Source organism: Oncorhynchus nerka, linkage group LG2 (genome assembly GCF_034236695.1).
Source record: "Oncorhynchus nerka isolate Pitt River linkage group LG2, Oner_Uvic_2.0, whole genome shotgun sequence".
NCBI classification, from domain to species: domain Eukaryota; kingdom Metazoa; phylum Chordata; class Actinopteri; order Salmoniformes; family Salmonidae; genus Oncorhynchus; species Oncorhynchus nerka.
Window position 1 is genome coordinate 56638272 of NC_088397.1, and position 23655 is coordinate 56661926.

Here is a 23655-nt window from a genome sequence, read left to right on the forward strand (position 1 = left end):
CTAGGCTCCATACCGGACAGGGCCAGCAGAGGGAAGAGTTCTGCTCAAGATTAACGTGTCTTTCATCTCCCTGTCAATGTAACTTCACTCACACACAGTTACTCCACTCTGTCACTCTCAGCCCAAACTACTCTCAGCCAAACATGCTTCCATTGGTATACATACACTGCTCTTGAGTTAACACACATTTGGTGTGTCTGAACAGGCTCTTGGACTATGAGTATAATGTTATATAATGTTATAGTATTCCTTTCATGTTTATCCCGGCACATTCCTCTGTGTATCATTGGACTTTCCTTCACTTTGAAGGACTATTATTCAGGGGAAGTGTACATCTCTGACACATCTCTGACACATGAGAATGTTATAATTTTTTATTAGTATTTTGATACTTTTGCACAGTACTTTTCAATACTCAATAGAAACATAGCTTTGACCTAGGTGAAAAGCCCATTGCTTACATATTTCCTAGTACCGATTGCTTGAGGAGTGTAATATAGGCTGGCTATATTTTAATGATGTTTGTGACATACAAAATCATGCATGTGACATACAATCAAGATACACGTCACAAACATGAGCTAAGAACAATGTCTTGATATTTTTGCTTTGGTTGAGCAATGATGAAATAAATTAATCCTTTTCAGTTTCTAAGCTGCTCAGAAATTTGGAGGTAACAACAAGTTTCAATATGGAAAATGTTGATAATTCACTGCACCTCCAAATAGGACAAATAATATCAGCAAGGAGTTTCACTTTATTCTGTTGTTTTCTCAGTTTTACAGAGAACGAGAGTAGGCAAACTGTCTTTGCCCAGGCAAAGGTTGTGGGTCCTGCTGGTAGCTGTCTGAGTGGATGAGAGGGCAGTGATCAGCCTCTGTTGTGGACGTCAGAGCCTGTGCTGGGACATAAGCTGGCCTTTGTTTTACGACGCTTTACGATGCAGATACTGCCATGAATTTAGCAGCCCTTGATGAGCCGTTTTACATGCTAATCATTTGACATCCTGCTCCCTAGTAGAATAAATAAATGGAGGGTGATAGGAAGGGAGGGAAGGGTGGATGAAGGAAATATGAGCAGGTGATATTTTTGCTTTGGTTGAGCAATGATGAAATAAATTCATCCTTTTCAGTTTCTAAGCTGCTCAGAAATTTGGAGGTAACAACAAGCATACTGCTAGGAGATTAGCTCTGTAAAAGTGTAACTATATAATTATTTTCTGATCCACAAGCTGTGCCACACACACTCAGTGTATCAATGAATACCATTAGATGAGCCTAAGTTAACTGAGATGTGTGGATCTCCATCACAAACTCTGCTCTATGTAAAAGCACCACGACACTCTCTTCCAAAGTTGTATGTGGGACGGGGCAAAAAAAAAGCTAAATTACAAAACAAATAAAGTAGCCATGTGAAGTACTCCGGAGGACTGGAATTACATCTCCATCCCAATGAATGGCCTGCAGCTCTCCTGCCTCCACTATCATTGTCTCCTCCTCCCCCGACTCTCCGCTGACAAGTTTTTAATTGCCATAAACTCATGCATATTCATGACAGGTGTCAGCCCTATGTTGTTGATAGACTGTGGTAAAAGGCTGTTTTGCATAGCAATGATAACATTTATTTGTTTGGTTATACCTAATCCCTTCCTCCACCTTCCTCCAACGCTGTTGTTGTGCTAGAAGCCCGTCTGTCTATTTAGCAGAAGTATATGATGTTCAGTAGAGGTTGCCTGTGCATATGCTGTATTGCATTCTTATCTCTGTCAAAGAACGACTGTTTATCAAGGTTAAACTCTCATCAGCTGTAATTCAAATAGCATTCAAGTGAAGCTTTATTTACCAGTTAAGGTCAAATAGAAAAGTGTATTCGGCTTCAACTTAACAAACTCAATGACAAACACATTGCATAAGTCGTCATGTGATGTCTTTTATATTCTGCTGTGACCTTTACCACCAACCTGTCAATCCCCCCATGGCCTCTCCAAGCTCAGAGAGAATGGTTCAATACCCAGACCTCCCCAAGCTCAGAGAGAAGGGTTCAATACCCAGACCTCCCCAAGCTCAGAGAGAAGGGTTCAATACCTAGACCTCCCCAAGCTCAGAGAGAAGGGTTCAATACCCAGACCTCCCCAAGCTCAGAGAGAAGGGTTCAATACCCAGACCTCCCCAAGCTCAGAGAGAAGGGTTCAATACCCAGACCTGCAGAGTGCAGCCATTTTCATGCCCCTTTACACCCTCCAGTGTGTGTTGCCCTGTTTACCTTGTCTCACAGGGAGCTTTTGAGATAATATTTAATTTACTGGACCACACACACACACACACACACACACACACTCTGCTGCTCAAGGAGTCCGCTAGACACTGTTTGTTACCTAAATCAGTTGATATTTTCACATTCACAATCAGTGACTTTCCCTCCCAGATCAATTGATGGCATGGCACATTACCTTGAATGGGAATAATGTCCATTCTATAGTTAAGTTGAATGTAATTATTTGTTTTCAAAGCTAGTGTTGGCATTATGTGAGTAGGGCTATGTCTGTCATTCAGAAACCTACATCAATTGAAAATCTATGAGTCTTGAGAATAAAATGTGAATTGAGGAATTTGTGTTTAAAACTGTCAGTTACTCACTTCTTATACAGTTGAAACCCATGAATGTCTGGATGATACATTTCAAAGCTTTGTATGCATGTCATGTTCTTTCGTATCATCAAAAACTCTTTGAAATGTGTTAATTAGTTTCAGTTTGTTAGCCCCCTGTTGCGCTGAACATCATTTCACACTAACAATTCGTGATTTGCTTTACTTAAAAAGCACGGCTTTCAATATCACAATTTCCATGCAGTTTGTCAGACAGCATATTGGCCCTCATGATTGTTTTTATTTGATTATATTTGCGGTTGCTCTGCACCAACGTGTACAACAGTTTAATTAAAGGAGGAGAAGAGCCTGAATGCAAACGTAATTGAAGAGTAAATTGAATTATTGTATTTGCTCAGTCATGTTGCCCTCTGGGTGTACTCTGGATTTCATTTGACACTGTGAAACACCGGAGAGAACAGATTTCAGACATGACAGCATTATATTTACACACACACACACACAGGCATCCACGCACATACAATCACGGACAACATGCACAAATGCACGTACATACACAAGCTTACACAGGCATAAGCACACACACACATGCACACACACACAAACAATATTAATTTCATTGCATCAATGACATGCTTTTATGAAGCCCCCTAGGCATATGATGTAAGCCTTTCATTTATTAATTTGATTCAATGCAGTTTAATAAGTTTACTTTAGCAACTGCGCCATCAAAGAAAATATCAGAAAAAGTCATTGAAATCTAAATTAATTGGCAATTTTGCATGCAGTGTGGATAAGTGTGTTTTCTTTACTTGTTTCTCAGGCCTTGGAAAGTACCCTGTCCCTGGCTGTCACTGTGCTTATTTAGATGTACACTGCTCAAAAAAATAAAGGGAACACTTAAACAACACAATGTAACTCCAAGTCAATCACACTTCTGTGAAATCAAACTGTCCACTTAGGAAGCAACACTGATTGACAATACATTTCACATGCTGTTGTGCAAATGGAATAGACAACAGGTGGAAATTATAGGCAATTAGCAAGACACCCCCAATAAAGGAGTGGTTCTGCAGGTGGGGACCACAGACCACTTCTCAGTTCCTATGCTTCCTGGCTGATGTTTTGGTCACTTTTGAATGCTGGCGGTGCTTTCACTCTAGTGGTAGCATGAGACGGAGTCTACAACCCACACAAGTGGCTCAGGTAGTGCAGCTCATCCAGGATAGCACATCAATGCGAGCTGTGGCAAGAAGGTTTGCTGTGTCTGTCAGCGTAGTGTCCAGAGCATGGAGGCGCTACCAGGAGACAGGCCAGTACATCAGGAGACGTGGAGGAGGGCAACAACCCAGCAGCAGAACCGCTACCCCCGCCTTTGTGCAAGGAGGAGCAGGAGGAGCACTGCCAGAGCCCTGCAAAATGACCTCCAGCAGGCCACAAATGTGCACGTGTCTGCTCAAACTGTCAGAAACAGACTCCATGAGGGTGGTATGAGGGCCCGACGTCCACAGGTGGGGGTTGTGCTTAGAACACCAAGATTGGCAAATTCGCCGCTGGCACCCTGTGCTCTTCACAAATGAAAGCAGGTTCACACTGAGCACATGTGACAGACGTGACAGTCTGGAGACGCCGTGGAGGAGGTTCTGCTGCCTGCAACATCCTCCAGCATGACCGGTTTGGCGGTGGGTCAGTCATGGAGTGGAGTGGCATTTCTTTGGGGGGCCGCACAGCCCTCCATGTGCTCGCCAGAGGTAGCCTGACTGCCATTAGGTACCGAGATGAGATCCTCAGACCCCTTGTGAGACCATATGCTGGTGCGGTTGGCCCTGGGTTCCTCCTAATGCAAGACAATGCTAGACCACATGTGGCTGGAGTGTGTCAGCAGTTCCTGCAAGAAGAAGGCATTGATGCTATTGACTGGCCTGCCCATTCCCCAGACCTGAATACAATTGAGTACATCTGGGACATCATGTCTCGCTCCATCCACCAACGCCACGTTGCACCACAGACTGTCCAGGAGTTGGCGGATGCTTTAGTCCAGGTCTGGGAGGAGATCCCTCAGGAGACCATCCGCCACCTCATCAGGAGCATGCCCAGGCGTTGTAGGGAGGTCATACAGGAACGTGGAGGCCACACACACTACTGAGCCTCATTTTGACTTGTTTTAAGGACATTACATCAAAGTTGGATCAGCCTGTAGTGTGGTTTTCCATTTTAATTTTGAGTGTGACTCCAAAACCAGACCTCCATGGGTTGATACATTTGATTTCCATTGATAATTTTTGTGTGATTTTGTTGTCAGCACATTCAACTATGTAAAGAAAAAAGTATTTAATAAGAATATTTCATTCATTCAGATCTAGGATGTGTAATTTTAGTGTTCCCTTTATTTTTTTGAGCAGTGTATTTTAGTTCCAGGTAGGGTTACTCAATGGCAAACCTTTACCCATGAAAAGAAAATGCAGTGGAGATGATTGGGTTCACATTGAAGCCCGTCAGTTCGAACGCTGGGCAGTTTATCCCATCCACTCTTTCATCCATTGTCAGATCCTCATTGGATACATCCTGCCAGCACTCACAGACACCCTCCCCCCTCTGAGCCTTCACCCCCCAAGAGGTCAGAGTCATTACGCTGCTTTATGCGGTACCATTAAAGCCTGTTTAAATCCTTTCTTTCTTTTCAGCAAGCGATCGTTATATTTCTTCTGTCTCCCAACTCGATGCGACAGGTTTTTTTTCAGAGACTTTGAGTAATTCTCCTCAAACGGCAGGTCTCGTCCTCAAAGGCTTATTACGCACTCTGTCAGAAATAAGAGCTGTGTTTGAATACCCATACTAACATAAACTATACTACATACTATATGCTATTTGTTCATTTTAGTATACTGTAAACAAATGGTATCCTTTCAGTTGAGCGTGCTAGCGCTTTGCCTGTCTCCCGGAAGTTGATGCTGTTGCTACAGTATGCAACCTCTTGCTAGCTTGTTAGCATATCAAATTACTAGCTAGACATCTTACGATTTCGGATTTGTTTGTAAATTGAATCTGGAGTGTCAGAGTGCGCTCGTAAATTCACAGCGTTGTCAGATTGTCTGCTAGTAAATTCAGAGCGTTTCACTCTTGGAGCATACACTGGATGCTCTGGCCAATGAGTAGGGTTAATCTGAGTGTCCTGACCTCACGACGGCAGTCAAGCATGTGTTAGTAGTCAACCAACGTTAGGTAGCTAGCCAACATACCAGACAAAACTGCTGTAATGATATGCTATGCTGTTCGTAAGGATAGCGTAGCTAACAAATTGTCATCCAACATAACGTAACATAGCTTATGTGAAAAGTAAATACTTTATTACATTTTTTAATATTTCTCATAATTAGTTAAAACAGTGAATTTGTATCCTTTCTTGTCGGGCTTCGGCTTCATATTTTCAGAATTTTCTTGAAATCTGAAAATGTTGGGAAGCCATTGCATTATGGAAGTCATTGCATTATGAGCATATACTTCGTATTTTGGTGAATTTAGTACGACATCCGGGGACTTTAGGCATACTAACTATATCTATACTATGGCCAATATGCATAATACATACTCAATTTATGTCACAAATACAGTGCCTTGCAAAGGTATTCATCCCCTTTGGAGTTTTTCCTATTTTGTTGCATTACAACCTGCAATTGAAATACATTTTTATTTGGATTTCATGTAATGTATATACACAAAATAGTCAAAATTGGTGAGGTGAAAAATTACTTGTTTCAAAAAAATAAAAAAACTGAAAAGTGGTGTGTGCATGTAACAGCTCTCGTCGAAAGGAGTGGACCAAAGCACAGCGTGGAAAGTGTTCATGATTTTTTTTTTCTTTAACATTCAAACAAAAATAACAAATGGGAAAACGAAAGCGCACAGTTGTCAGGTACAGACACTAAACAGAAAACAAGATCACACAAAACCCAAATGGAAAATGACAACTTATATATGATCCCCAATCAGAGACAACGATTGACAGCTGCCTCTGATTGGGAACTACACACGGCCAAAAACAAAGAAATAGAAAACATAGACTTTCCCACCCGAGTCACACCCAGACATAACCAAACATAGAGAATAATAAGGATCTCTAAGGTCAGGGCGTGACAGCATATGTATTCAGCCCCTTCGCTATGAAGCCCCTAAATAACATCTGGTGCAGCCAATTAACTTCAGAAGTCACATAATTAGTTAAATAAAGTCCACGTGTGCAATCTGTCCATAGGACCACTTTAAGCCGTGCACTCCGCAGAGCTGGGCTTTACGGAAGAGTGGACAGAAAAAAAACATTGCTTAGGGGGATAGGGGGTAGTGAGTATGACAGAACTCATATGGCAGGCGAAAATCTGAGAGAAATCCAACCAGGAAGTGGGACATCTGAGGTTTGTAGTTTTTCAAAGCTTGGCCTACCGAATACATATTGAGATATGGATAAAGTTGCACTTCCTACGGCTTCTACTAGATGTCAACCGTCTTTTGAAACTTGAATGAGGATTCTACTATAAAGGAGGGGCTCATGAGACCTCTTTGAGTCAGTGGTCTGGCAGAGAGCCTTGGTATCATGACGCACGCTCCCGATAGAGTTACCTCGCATTCCAGTGCTTTTTCTGAAGACAAAGGAATTCTCCGGTTGGAACATTATTGATGTTTTATGTTTAAAACATCCTAACGATTGATTCCATACATCGTTTGACATGTTTCTAAAGGACTGTAACGGAACTTTTCGAGTTTTTGTCTGGATGAAGTGCCTGCACCTCATGAAGATGGATTACTGGGCTGAACACGCTAACAACAAGTGGCTATTTGGACATAAATGATGGAACTTTATGGAACAAATCAGTCATTTATTGTCGAACTGGGATTCCTGGGAGTGCCTTCTGATGAAGATCATCAAAGGTAGGTGAATATTTATGTTGTTGTTTCTAACTTTGTTGATTCCAAAATGGCGGATATTCCTCTGGCTGTTTTGGGTTCTGTGCGCCGTTCTCATATTATGCTTTTTCCGTAAAGTTTTTTTGAAATCTGACACAGCGGTTGCATTAAACCTGTTAGGGAAGTTGCGAATTTTCGCAGCTTTTTGTTAAAAATCGCGCAACATTTCAGCGCCCTGCTATTCATGCCAGGAATATAGTATATGCATATGATTAGTATGTGTGGATAGAAAACACTCAGACGTTTCTAAAACTGGTTAAATCACGGCTGTGACTATAACAGAACGTGCGTTTCATCGAAAAGTGCAGGAAAATCTGATCCCTGAAAATGGAAAAAAATATCCATGCGCCACTTCCAGGAATTGTTATAGGTGAAGCGGATTAAATGAGGTCGAGGTTGCAGTACCTACAGCTTCCACACGATGTCTAGAGTCTTGTCATTAGCTTCGGCTTTGATTCTTGGTCAAACCGACACAAGGGAATCGATTCCCTCCGGTCTCTGACCGGATGTTTTGGTTGAGATTTCTACGGACATTTTTTCTAGACGGACACCTATAGAATTTACATCGCTTCCTGATGAATTTTATCGCTTATTAACGTGTACTAATACCTAAAGTTGCATTACAAAAGTATTTCGAAGTGTTTTGTGAAAGTGTATCGTCGACTTTTTTAATTAAAAAAAAAAAAAAAAAATGTTTTTCCGTTGTTCACACAGTATTCATAGATCGATATCTAGGCTATATATGGACCGATTTAATCGAAAAAAGACCCAAAATGATGTTTATGGGACATCTAGGAGTGCCAAGAAAGAAGCTCGTCAAAGGTAATGAATGTTTTATATTTTATTTCTGCGTTTTGAGTAGCCCCCGGCTATCGCAAAATCTGTCGTTAGGTGACGTTGCTGTATTCTGGGGGATACATGCTATCAGATAATAGCTTCTCATGCTTTTGCCGAAAAGCATTTTACAAATCTGACTTGGTGGATAGATTCACAACGAGTGTAGCTTTAATTCAGTACATTGTATGTCCATTTTAATGAAAGTTTGAGTTTTATCAACCACTATAGGTGGCGCTCTTGAACATTTCCGCTGATTGATGTTCCTACCACGGGACCACGGCCTTAACAAGTTTTAAGGAGAAGTCTATCTTTAATTCTGTGAATAACACTTGTATCTTTTATCAATGTTTATTATGAGTATTTTTGCAAAATCACCAGATGTTTTGGAATCAAAACAGTACTGTATGTAAGGCGCCAATGTAAACTGAGATTTTTGGATATAAATATGCATGACTCCTAGCTTTGGCTGGAAAAATGGCTGTGTGTTTCTTTGACTTGGCGGTGATCTAACATAATCATATGTTGTGCTTTAGCTGTAAAGCATTTTTTTGAAATCGGACACGATGGGTAGATTAACCTCTCTGCGCACGTAACCCGGTAGCGGTCTGAAATTCCACAACATACGGTGATCGCTACAAAAATAGTCATATTAAACATTCATGAAAATACAAGTGTCTCACATGTATCGAAAGCCTAGAATCTTGCTAATCCAACTGCATTGTCAGATTTAAAAAAGGATTTACTGCGAAAGAATACGGTGCGATTATCTGAGGATAGAGCCCCATTAAAAAAAATCTTTTCAACCAGCACAGGCTAACAAAATCACAAACTGCCTTAAAATAAATTGTTTACCTTTGACGATCTTCATCTGTTTGCAATCCCAATGCTCATTGTTACACAATGAATGATCTTTTGTTTGATAAAATCCGTTTTTATAGCCTAACACAAAACATTTTGTGAACTGCTTGTGTCGTGAATTCCGTCTCATTCCATTTTCAACGACACATTCGAGGGTAAGTACCCACACAAAACGTGACTTTTCCAGACATGTTTGGTTTCATTGCAATCAACTGGTTTGTTTGTAACACAACCAAACCTGCTGGGCCATTTTGCGGGAGGTATTGACTGAAAGAAACCGATTTGAAAACAACAAGTAATGACATCATTGTGCACCAATGATATGACCACTGTTTCGTTGATTGACTGTATTTTAACCCATTGACAACCGATCGTCTTGAAATCTAGCTGGGTAGATAGCCAATGAGCTGAGGTAAACGGCAATATGCAATCGTTATGTGTTGGAGGACCAACCCATGTAGTAAACTCCGGCGTAAAGAGAGTCATTCGCTGTTGAAGTTTTATACCGGAAGGAGCTACGCATATTACGCACAGCATTGTTTGGTAAACGCACAGATTCAGCTGTTTATATATCAATCAGTATGGCGACTAAGTCAGGGAAAGCTAAATCGAAGTCTAGATATACAGGTGTACACACAATTTTAGAAGAAATTGATCGGACAAATGAGACAGAGATTGTTGTAGGACGATACATTTAGCGATTCCCAAGTGGAGGAATATTTTTTGAACGGAGAGGACATGTTTTGGACTGGTAACTTCTTCTCATGCTAATGCCCTTGTTTGAAATTAATAATCAAATATATTATTTGTGATTTTATTTTATTTTAGAAGCAATGTATAAAAATGTAATGTAAATTAAATGTGAGATGCGTGTGTCTGCCGCCCCACCCCAACCCACATGAAATAGCCTATTTGAGGCTGTTGAGGGGAGGGCAGGCCCACAACAATGGCCAAAGTGAAATGGAGACAGTAGATAAAGCTGGTCTGTTGTAATATAATAAAGACAGTAGATCTAGCTGGTCTGTCATAATATAATAGAGACAATTGATCTAGCTGAAATGTCATAATATAAAAGAGACAGTAGATCTAGCAGGTCTATAATCATATATTCAACCTTATGTTCCCTGTACTCTATATATATATCTGTTTATTATACCTGTTGATACTCACTTTACAGCAGAAAGAGACTGCTATGGCACCTGGCATCAGCAGCACAATATTGTGTAGAGCTTTGGCAAAGTGGGTGGGGTTATATCCTTCCTGTTTGGCCCTGTCCGGGGGTCTCATCGGATGGGGCCACAGTGTCTCCTGACCCCTCCTGTCAGCCTCCAGTATTTATGCTGCAGTAGTTTATGTGTCGGGAGGTTAGGGTCAGTTATATCTGGAGTACTTCTTCTGTCTTATCCGGTGTCCTGTGTGGATTTAAGTAAGTATGCTCTCTCTAATTCTCACTTTCTCTCTCTTGGAGGACCTGAGCCCTAGGACCATGCGTCAGGACTACCTGGCATGATGACTCCTTGCTGTCCCCAGTCCACCTGGCCTTGCTGCTGTTCCAGTTTCAACTGTTCTGCCTGCGGCTATGGAACCCTAAACTGTTCATATTTACTCTTGAGGTGCTGTCCTGTTGCATCCTCTACAACTACTGTGATTATTATTATTTGACCCTGCTGGTCATCTATGAACGTTTGAAAATCTCAGCCATGTTCTGTTATAATCTCCACCCGGCACAACCAGAAGAGGACTGGCCACCCCTCATAGCCTGGTTCCTCTCTAGGTTTCTTCCTAAGTTTTGGGCTTTCTAGGGAGTTTTTCCTAGCCACCGTGCTTCTACACCTGCATTGCTTGCTGTTTGGGGTTTTAGGCTGGGTTTCTGTACAGCACTTTGAGATATTAGCTGATGTACGAAGGGCTATATATATATACATTTGATTTGATAGAGGGCTGAGGGTCTTCCAAATATTGAAAGTGTATAAATAGTTACCCATGATATTTTGTAAATGTATATCTTTTTTTCTTCATTTTTTCCCCCATATTTTTTTCTCAATTTTTCTTTTTTTGGGGGGGTGGGGGGTGTTAGAATAACATTTTGGCATTTTGTGTATAGTTATTTGTTTCAAAATGTATACCTTCACCAATTTGTCCACTTGGGTACATTTGGGCTACTTGTGTGGGACACCTGGGTGACTTCATGATAAATGTCATGTAGCACACTCATTTTGGAAGTTATCATTCTGAAACTTTGCACAAGTACTGTTGCCCTCTTGTATTTTTCACTGAGATTGTCCCCATCATCCTATCTGAATGTTTGTTTTATCTTGTTCATTTTAAAGATGATGATACAACAATAAAAAAAGTATGTTTTTTTCATTGTTTTATCTAAACCAGATCTATTGTGTATTATTCTCCTACATTCAATTCACATTTACACAACCCTTCAGAGTGTTTTCTTTCAAATGGTACCAAGAATATGCATATCCTTGGTTCTGTGCCTGAGCTACATTATTTTTATTTATTTTGTCTGTCATCGTTGAAGTGTACCTATGATGAAAATTACAGGCCTCTCTCATCTTTTTAATTGGGAGAACTTGCACAATTGGTGGCTGACTAAATACTTTTTTGCCCCACTGTATGAGGTGACTACGTCAAGCTCTAAACCCTCAGAGGTAGTAATCACACCTGTGGGGAGAGGGGCATTCTTCTCACCAAACCACATGACCTTTGTTTTGGAGGTGTTCAGAACAAGGTTAGGGGCAGAGAATACTTCGGGGAGGGGCAAGCTGAGTATAAGAATGTATCATCTGCATATAAATGGATGAGAGAGCTTCCTACTGCCTGAGCTATGTTGCTGATATAAATTGAGAAGAGCGTGGGCCCTAGGATCGAGCCTTGGGGTACACCCTTGGTGACAGGCAGTTGCTGAGACAGTAGATGTTCTGACTTCACACAATGCAGTCTTTGAGAGAGGTAGTTAGCAAACCAGGACAAAGACCCCTCAGAGACACCAATATTCCTTAGCCAGCCCACAAGAATGGAGTGGTCTACCGTATCAAAAGCTTTGGCCAAGTCAATAAAAATAGCAGCACAACATTGCTTAGAATCATGTGTAATGGTGACATGATTGAGGACCTTTAATGTTGCAGTGACACATCCATAACCTGAGTGGAAACCAGATTGCATACCAGAGAGAATACTATAGACATCATGTCACGTTCTGACCTTAGTTCCTTTGTTTTTGTCTTTGTTTTAGTATGGTCAGGGCGTGAGTTGGGGTGGCAGTCTGTTTTTCTATGTTGGTTTTTGAGTTTGGCCTTGTATGGTTCTCAATCAGAGGCAGCTGTCAATTGTTGTCCCTGATTGAGAATCATACTTAGGTAGCCTGGGTTTCACTTTTGGTTTGTGCGTGTTTGTTTCCGTGTGAGTGTTTGGGCCACACGGTACTGTTTCGTTTTGTTCACATTGTCTATTGTTTTGTTTCAGTGTTCCGTTTGTTTATTAAAAAGACATGAACACTTACCACGCTGCACCTTGGTCCTCCTCTCTATCTCCAGACGACATCCGTTACACATCAATAATGTTTTTCCAACACTTTTGATAAACAGGGCAAAATATAAATAGGCCTCTAACAGTTAGGAACAGCTTGATCTCCCCCTATAAATAAAGGACGGACCTTGGTTGCCTTCCAAGCAATGGGAACCTCCCCAGAGAGGAGAGACTGGTTAAAAAGGTCAGAGATAGACTTGACGATTATAGTGGCAGCAACCTTAAAGAAGAAAAGGTCTAAACGATCTGACACAGATGTTTTTGGGGGGTCAAGTTGAACCTTTTACGACTAGGGGGCGGATAAAAAACGTTCCCGTTTTAAACAAGATATTTTGCCACGAAAAGATGCTCGACTATGCATATAATTGACAGCTTTGGATAGAAAACACTCTGACGTTTCTATAACTGCAAAGATATTGTCTGTGAGTGCAACAGAACTGATGTTACAGACGAAACCCAGATAAATATCCAATCAGGAAGTGCCGCATTTTTTGAAACCGCCTCATGCCAATGACTCCTTATATGGCTGTGAATGAGCTACGAATGAGCTTACGTTTTCCACGTATTCCCCAAGGTGTCTACAGCATTGTGACGTCTTTTTACGCATTTCTGTTGAAGAATAGCCGTAAGGGACCACATTTAGCAAGTGGTCACATGATGTCTCCCGCAGAAAATCTTGCGTAAAATACTGAGGTAGCCATTTTTCCAATCGCTTCTTATGAGAAACCAATTGCCTCGATGGATATATTATCGAATAAATATTTTAAAAACACCTTGAGGATTGATTCTAAACAACGTTTGCCATGTTTCTTTCGATATTATGGAGCTAATTTGGAAAACAGTTTGGCGTTGTAGTGATAGCATTTTCCGGTCGATTTCTCAGCCAAGCATGATCAACAAACAGGCGCTATTTCGCCTACAAAAATAATATTTTTGGAAAAAAGGAACATTTGCTATCTAACTGGGAGTCTCCTGAGTGAAAACATCCGAAGTTCTTCAAAGGTAAATGATTTAATTTGATTGCTTTTCTTATTTTCGTGAAAATGTTGCCTGCTGCCAGCAGAGCCTAGCATAGCATTATGCCATGATAAACTTACACAAATGCTTGTCTAGCGTTGGCTGTAACGCATATTTTGAAAATCTGAGATGAGTGTGATTAACAAAAGGCTAAGCTGTGTCTCAATATATTTCATTTGTGATTTTCATGAATAGGAACATTTTCTAGGAGTATTTATGTCCGCTGCGTTATGCTAATTCGTTTGAGGCTATGATTACGCTCCCGGATCCGGGATTGCTAGTCACAATTAAGGAGCTCCTTTAGCACCTCGGACTCGGTGACTGTCTGCAGGGAGAAACTTTGTAGTGGGGCAATGGAAAAAGAGGGAGGAGCATTCGGGCTGGTCACGTTAGGAGGGGTGGGAAGAAGGCATGGCTGAGTCAAATAGGAATCCTGACTTAATGAACTGGTGATTAAAGAGCTCAGCCATGTGCTTCTTGTCAGTAACAACCACATCATCAACTTTACGGTACATGGGAAGCTGTGATGAGGAGGGTTTATTCTCCCGGTCTTTAACCGTTTTCCAGAACTTCTTGAGGTTAGACCCACAGAGAGATAACTGCTTCCTAAAGTAACTAACTTTGTTTGGCCTTCCGAATAGCCTGAGTGCACTTATTTCTCATTTGCCTGAACGAGAGCTAGTCAGCCTGAGTATACGTCTGCCAGGCCTTTCGCCAACTGCAATTCTTGAGGTGGAGTAACTCTGCAAGATCAAGGTCGAACAAGGGGCTGAACCTGTTTTTAATTCTCATTTTCTTTATAGGGGCGTGTTTCTTAACTTAATTAAGCATTTCCCAATTTAGGTCACCAAGCAGGACAAATTCAGACTTAGTGTAAGGGGCCAGGAGAGAGCTAAGGGCAGGTAGGGTCCAGGCCGTTGCTGATGGAGGACGATAACACCCAGCAACAGTCAATGAAGAGCTATTTGAAAGTTTAATGCTTAAAACCAGCAAATCAAATTGTTTAGGGACAGACTTGGTGGAGACAACGGAGCACTGAAGGTGATCCTTGGTAAAGATTGCCACTCCCCCAACTAAGAAAATCTAAATGTCATACTTGGAACTTATCGAGTTCACCCCTTCTGCGAATTCAGAAAGTCATTTAATCCTCACAAATTGTGTTACACCGAGATGGCTTTATGGTTTTACAAAATATAAAGTACTGCATATTATTTCTGTCTGTTGGTGAGTTAGTCAAGAGTTGTTCAAGTTCAGGTCTAGTAACAGTTCTCATACTAGAAATGTGATATTTCAAGTTGGTGCAAATGAAACAGATGTCAGGGTCAATGTCCTGACTTGTCTTTGTTCAGTGGTAGATGAACCACTGCCCTGGAGGATCAACTTACAGAGCCATGTTTCTCAGTCTGTGACCCGTATATAGTGATTTAAAAGTAGCTCCTCAGTTTCACTGTCCTCCATACTGCAGCCTGCAGGGAAACACTCTGCAGCACGCTTCTCTCTTACTGGTCTTAGGAAGTCATCCGCTATGGATTTCCTCAGCAGAGCTACAAAAACAACAAAAACCCACAGAGGAATATTTGCACCAACACACAGTACTCAATGTACATTGGAATAATGTCCTAAGTAACTAAAATATCAATGTCTAATGTAGTATCGGATGACAATTGTGATAATAGTGATAGAACCAAGTCAAATAATATCAAATCAAAAATGAGTCTATTTTTACTCCATACATTATATTTTGTGAACTTCCGGCGCCGACTGAGATGGCTGCCTCGCTTCGCGTTCCTAGGAAACTATGCAGTTTTTTGTTTTTTTACGTGTTATTTCTTACATTAGTACCCCAGGTCATCTTAGGTTTCATTACATACAGTCGAGAAGAACTACTGAATATAAGATCAGCGCCAACTCACCATCAGTACGACCAAGAATATGTTTTCCGCGACGCGGATCCGGTGTTCTGCCTTACAAACAGGACAACGGAATGGATCGCATGCAGCGACCCAAGGAAACGACTCCGAAAAAGAGGGAAACGAGGCGGTGTTCTGGTCAGACTCCGAAAAAGGGCACATCGCGCACCACTCCCCAGCATTCTTCTTGCCAATGTCCAGTCTCTTGACAACAAGGTTGACGAAATCCGAGCAAGGGTAGCATTCCAGAGGGACATCAGAGACTGCAACGTTCTCTGCTTCACAGAAACATGGCTTACTGGGAAGACGCTATCCGAGGCGGTGCAGCCAACGGGTTTCTCCACGCATCGCGCCGACAGAAACAAACATCTTTCTGGTAAGAAGAGTGGCGGGGGCGTATGCCTCATGACTAACGAGACATGGTGTGATGAAGGAAACATACAGGAACTCAAATCCTTCTGTTCACGTGATTTAGAATTCCTCACAATCAAATGTAGACCGCATTATCTTCCAAGAGAATTCTCCTCGATTATAATCACAGCCGTATATATCCCCCCCCCAAGCAGACACATCATGGCTCTGAACGAACTTTATTTAACTCTTTGCAAACTGGAAACCATTTATCCGGAGGCTGCATTCATTGTAGCTGGGGATTTTAACAAAGCTAATCTGAAAACAAGACTCCCTAAATTTTACCAGCATATCGATTGCGCAACCAGGGGTGGTAAAACCTTGGATCATTGTTACTCTAACTTCCGCGACGCATATAAGGCCCTGCCCCGCCCCCCTTTCGGAAAAGCTGACCACGACTCCATTTTGCTGATCCCTGCCTACAGGCAGAAACTTAAACAAGAGGCTCCCACGCTGAGGTCTGTCCAACGCTGGTCAGACCAAGCTGACTCCACACTCCAAGACTGCTTCCATCACGTGGACTGGGACATGTTTCGTATTGCGTCAGATGGAAATATTGACGAATACGCTGATTCGGTGTGCGAGTTCATTAGAACGTGCGTCGAAGATGTCGTTCCCATAGCAACGATAAAAACATTCCCAAACCAGAAACCGTGGATTGATGGCAGCATTCGCGTGAAAGTGAAAGCGCGAACCACTGCTTTTAATCAGGGCAAGGTGTCTGGTAATATGTCCGAATATAAACAATGCAGCTATTCCCTCCGCAAGGCTATTAAACAAGCTAAGCGTCAGTACAGAGACAAAGTGGAATCTCAATTCAATGGCTCAGACACAAGAGGCATGTGGCAGGGTCTACAGTCAATCACGGACTACAAGAAGAAACCCAGCCCAGTCACGGACCAGGATGTCTTGCTCCCAGGCAGACTAAATCACTTTTTTGCCCGCTTTGAGGACAATACAGTGCCACTGACACGGCCTGCAACGAAAACATGCGGTCTCTCCTTCACTGCAGCCGAGGTGAGTAAGACATTTAAACGTGTTAACCCTCGCAAGGCTGCAGGCCCAGACGGCATCCCCAGCCGCGCCCTCAGAGCATGCGCAGACCAGCTGGCCGGTGTGTTTACGGACATATTCAATCAATCCCTATACCAGTCTGCTGTTCCCACATGCTTCAAGAGGGCCACCATTGTTCCTGTTCCCAAGAAAGCTAAGGTAACTGAGCTAAACGACTACCGCCCCGTAGCACTCACTTCCGTCATCATGAAGTGCTTTGAGAGACTAGTCAAGGACCATATCACCTCCACCCTACCTGACACCCTAGACCCACTCCAATTTGCTTACCGCCCAAATAGGTCCACAGACGATGCAATCTCAACCACACTGCACACTGCCCTAACCCACCTGGACAAGAGGAATACCTATGTGAGAATGCTGTTCATCGACTACAGCTCGGCATTCAATACCATAGTACCCTCCAAGCTCGTCATCAAGCTCGAGACCCTGGGTCTCGACCCCGCCCTGTGCAACTGGGTACTGGACTTCCTGACGGGCCGCCCACAGGTGGTGAGGGTAGGCAACAACATCTCCTCCCCGCTGATCCTCAACACGGGGGCCCCACAAGGGTGCGTTCTGAGCCCTCTCCTGTACTCCCTGTTCACCCACGACTGCGTGGCCATGCACGCCTCCAACTCAATCATCAAGTTTGCGGACGACACAACAGTGGTAGGCTTGATTACCAACAACGACGAGACGGCCTACAGGGAGGAGGTGAGGGCCCTCGGAGTGTGGTGTCAGGAAAATAACTTCACACTCAACGTCAACAAAACTAAGGAGATGATTGTGGACTTCAGGAAACAGCAGAGGGAACACCCCCATATCCACATCGATGGATCAGTAGTGGAGAGAGTAGCAAGTTTTAAGTTCCTCGGCATACACATCACAGACAAACTGAATTGGTCCACTCACACTGACAGCGTCGTGAAGAAGGCGCAGCAGCGCCTCTTCAACCTCAGGAGGCTGAAGAAATTCGGCTTGTCACCAAAAGCACTCACAAACTTCTACAGATGCACAATCGAGAGCATCCTGGCGGGCTGTATCACCGCCTGGTACGGCAACTGCTCCGCCCTCAACCGTAAGGCTCTCCAGAGGTAGTGAGGTCTGCACAACGCATCACCGGGGCAAACTACCTGCCCTCCAGGACACCTACACCACCCGATGTTACAGGAAGGCCATAAAGATCATCAAGGACATCAACCACCCGAACCACTGCCTGTTCACCCCGCTATCATCCAGAAGGCGAGGTCAGTACAGGTGCATCAAAGCTGGGACCGAGAGACTGAAAAACAGCTTCTATCTCAAGGCCATCAGACTGTTAAACAGCAATCACTAACATTGAGTGGCTGCTGCCAACACACTGTCATTGACACTGACCCAACTCCAGCCACTTTAATAATGGGAATTGATGGGAAATGATGTAAATATATCACTAGCCACTTTAAACAATGCTACCTTATATAATGTTACTTACCCTACATTATTCATCTCATATGCATATGTATATACTGTACTCTAGATCATCGACTGCATTCTTATGTCACTAGCCACTTTAACTATGCCACTTTGTTTACTTCGTCTACATACTCATCTCATATGTATATACTGTACTCGATACCATCTACTGTATGCTGCTCTGTACCATCACTCATTCATATATCCTTATGTACATATTCCTTATCCCCTTACACTGTGTATAAGACAGTAGTTTTGGAATTGTTAGTTAGATTACTTGTTGGTTATCACTGCATTGTCGGAACTAGAAGCACAAGCATTTCGCTACACTCGCATTAACATCTGCTAACCATGTGTATGTGACAAATAAAATTTGATTTGATTTGATTTGATATTTGTTTTTTTCTTTTGTCCTTGCAACACCATCACTTTGATATGGATCACCAGCTCTGAGTCTTACAGAGAGACGGATGTTACAATAACTTACATGTATAGCCATTATATGGTGCTTTGAAACCCTCATGTGGCAATTGAATTACAAATTCCATTACTTGTTTCTATTCAGTACTACCTGAGTGTTCTTGAAACACCTGTAACTGAGCTGTTTCCAGTTTAAGAGTTTAAAGAAACTTATAATACAGATAATATATGGACTCTTACCTGCTTCACAGATGTAGATCATGTGCACCATAGCCAGCAGTGGCACATCAATATCCATACGCAGCCTCATTGCCTCTAAAAGCCCTAGCTCTTTGTATGTTACCTGAGAAAACACCACAACACCCCAGCGTTGTTCATTGTGTGTGTGTGTGTGTGTGGATGTGCCATGAGCAGCTTAGTTTCAGATCAAATTAGCTTGTTTAATAAGGAAAACAATATAAACAATCACACATCGCTGCACTAATCAAACTAAAGAGCAGATATAAATGTAACATGGTGTGTATCCATGTCAATCCCCATCGCCACAACAGTTATGACACAGACTAGTTGTAAGTAACATATTTCTGTCTTTGCATTTAAAAAGTAGAAATTGCTTATCTGGCTGAACTTATCGGTAGTTATCGGTTTCTATAGTATAATCTAAAATAGGATACTTCCACTGCTGTATTTAGTCACTTTGTTAAGAATAGCAAATTCTATTACTCAGCTCTTACTCAGGAGTCAGGACTGAATGTGGGCACTTTCATTATAGGTGTTCTGTTCGCTGTACCCTTTAGTTCAGGTTCACCAAGGCAACATTGAAACAATTTGGCTCTTGTGTAGCGGAGCACTACAAATCAGATCCTGAAGATTCTTGAGGATTAAGCACATAGGAGGGTGATAGTGGTTTGAGGACAAAGAGTCTTCTTGTGATGCAGAGTGTCACATTACTCTACCCCCATAACTATGGGGCCAAAGAATTTAGTGAGGGCACAGGGGACTATGTCTAATGGTGTCTCGCAGTTCTTCTGTATCCAGGTTGGGGATGATTAAAAGTTTCACATGTTGGATATCCTCTCTGACTGAATTCCCAATAGAAATGAAACATTACTTTGCAAGCCAGCATAATGTGACTTGCAGGCGTATGTGTTTAGGAAGAACCCTTCAAAGATAAAAAGCTTCTTGTTAAAACTATTTCAAATCAAATGTTATTTGTCACATACACATGGTTAGCAGATGTTAATGCGAGTGTAGTGAAATGCTTGTGCTTCTAGTTCCAACAATGCAGTAATAACCAACGAGTAATCTAGCTAACAATTCCAAAACTACTACCTTATACACACACGTGTAAAGGGATAAAGAATATGTACATAAAGATATATGAATGAGTGATGGTACAGAGCGGCATGGGCAAGATGCAGTAGATGGTATCGAGTACAGTATATACGTATACATATGAGATAAATAATGTAGGGTATGTAAACATTATATTAAGTAGCATTGTTTAAAGTGGCTAGTGATATAGTTTACATCAATTCCCATCAATTCCCATTATTAAAGTGGCTGGAGTTGAGTCAGTGTGTTAGCAGCAGCCACTCAATATTAGTGGTGGCTGTTTAATAGTCTGATGGCCTTGAGATAGAAGCTGTTTTTCAGTCTCTCGGTCCCAGCTTTGATGCACCTGTACTGACCTCGCCTTCTGGATGATAGCGGGGTGAACAGACAGTGGCTCGGGTGGTTGTTGTCCTTGATGATCTTTATGGCCTTCCTGTGACATCGGGTGGTGTAGGTGTCCTGGAGGGCAGGTAGTTTGCCCCCGGTGATTCGTTGTGCAGACCTCACTACCCTCTGGAGAGCCTTACGGTTGTGGGCGGAGCAGTTGCCGTACCAGGCGGTGATACAGCCCGACAGGATGCTCTCGATTGTGCATCTGTAGAAGTTTGTGAATGCTTTTGGTGACAAGCCTCCTGAGGTTGAAGAGGCGCTGCTGCGCCTTCTTCACGATGCTGTCTATGTGGGTGGACCAATTCAGTTTGTCTGTGATGTGTACGCCGAGGAACTTAAAACTTACCGAGGAACTTAAAACATCCGCAAACTTGATGATTGAGTTGGAGGCTTGCGTGGCCACGCAGTCGTGGGTGAACAGGCAGTACAGGAGAGGGCTCAGAATGCACCCTTGTGGGGCCCCAGTGTTGAGGATCAGCGGGGTGGAGATGTTGTTACCTACCCTCACCACCTGGGGGTGGCCCGTCAGGAAGTCCAGTACCCAGTTGCACAGGGCAGGGTCGAGACCCAGGGTCTCGAGCTTGATGACGAGTTTGGAGGGTACTATGGTGTTAAATGCTGAGCTGTAGTCGATGAACAGCATTCTCACATAGGTATTCCTCTTGTCCAGGTGGGTTAGGGCAGTGTGCAGTGTGGTTGAGATTGCATCGTCTGTTGACCTATTTGGGCGGTAAGCAAATTGGAGTGGGTCTAGGGTGTCAGGTAGGGTGGAGGTGATATGGTCCTTGACTAGTCTCTCAAAGCACTTCATGATGACGGAGGGTTCTATGAAGTACCAAAAAGGGTTATCCTATGGAGACTAACCAATGAACCTATAGTTCTACTTAGCACCTTTTTTTCTGAGAGTATATTATCTGGATTAGAGTCAGATACTGTATAGCAGTTGCAGAACCAATGGGGGTTCATTTGAATGGGTTTACTTCTGACAAAATCACAGAAAAATATTATTATCGATTAGAATGAATGTTGAAAATATTGAAATTTTTCTGCATACCCAGAAAAGATTACTTGATATAGATTGCAACTATCATCATATCCCAGTTTTTAAAAGTTCAACTGCATGAATGAAAAAAGTTTGATGCTAGGATCTCACATCACATTTAGCTATTCCATCAAGATTAGTTTGAGCCCTCATCATATAAGCTTCAGTAATTAGTGCTCCTCCAACCAAGACAAGTTTAGCATCTATCCAAATAAGGAGTGTAGCGTAGGGCTTAAAGTAATTGCTCTACTCTATAAATATCAATTTCTCTCACATTTCACGCAGAGCATTGAGTTAAATAAGGAAATTAACATTCATATATTGCACACATATTTCGTCTCCATCCTAATCCCTGGGCATCATGCTACACAATATAGAAATGATACAGACTCTTATCGTTGGCCACAACAGAGGCAAAGCCACGGCAGGGCCAGGCCGGACGTAGGCCCTGCCAGATTGAAAACTGGCCCACACAATCAAAATGGCTTAATATACAATACATTCAGAAAGTATTCAGCCCCGTTGACCTTTTCCACAATTTGTTACATCCTTATTCTAAAATGGATTCAATATTTTTTCCCCTAATCAATCTACACACTATACCACATCAAGACAAAGCAAAAACAAGAATTCTTTAGAGGACAACATAAATTGTATCTTGGAAAGTCTAGTTATCAGATTCACATGGCATTGTTGTGCAATTTAAATGTTTAAATATTAAACTATTAGTGAGAAGATGAAATGTGATTTTAGCTTCTAAATGAGAATTGTTTTCATAAGTAAACTTATGCTCACTCAGTGGCCACGCCCAAGTGAACAGACATTGTTTGAGAACTATGAAACACACCCTTCTCTCACCCCAGTACAAAAGCCCATTGACGGAAGTCAACCTCAGTTCCCGATGATGTGAGTACTGGTGTCGATACATTTAAAAAGGGAGGATTTCAACGTGGAGGTGACGATCACCATGCTGGAATGATGAATTTCGACTAGACCACCCAGAATACAGTATGAGCTGATTATGGCAACTTGGTATGAACTTTGAACTATTATTCACTAAAGAAGAAGTGATACATCCCAGATGTTCTGACCTGTGTTATCAGCTGCAGCTGTAAATATACGTGGCCAAGGAAAGGACAGACACTCTCCTAAGAACTACAGGGTACTATAATGATCTTCTTCTGAGGAGTAGGAAAGATCGGACCAATGCGCAGCGTGGTAAGTGTCCATATTTGAATGAAATAACCGAACACCGAATACAAAAGAACAAGAGAAATAAATGAAAACCGAAACAGTTCTGTATAGTAGAAAACAACTACCCACAAATCATAGTGGGAAAACAGGCTGCCTAAGTATGGTTCTCAATCAGAGACAACGATCGACAGCTGCCTCTGATTGGGAACCATACCAGGCCAAACACAGAAATACACAACATAGAATGCCCACCCCAACTCACGCCCTGAACAAACTAAAACAGAGACATAAAAAAAGGAACTAAGGTCAGAACGTGACAGGTACTTCAATGTATCCGCTCTACAACACTACGACCAGAAAGATTCTTCAAAGGACAATGGCAATCTCTGCTGGGCAAACCAGTCTTCCATCTTCGACCCATTTATCGAAGTGCAGCTCAGAGTAAATATATACAGTATCTTGCATCAGATTCTGTATTTACGGTAGCATAGCTTCTCAAGGTTCGATAGATACCCAATCCCTTTGCCCCTTTGTCTGTCCACTCTTTCATTTGAACCCAACCCCCTTCCTTTTTTTAACAAGCAGTCATATCGGGATAGCCCACTAGGGGTTTTTCAAGACATGATTA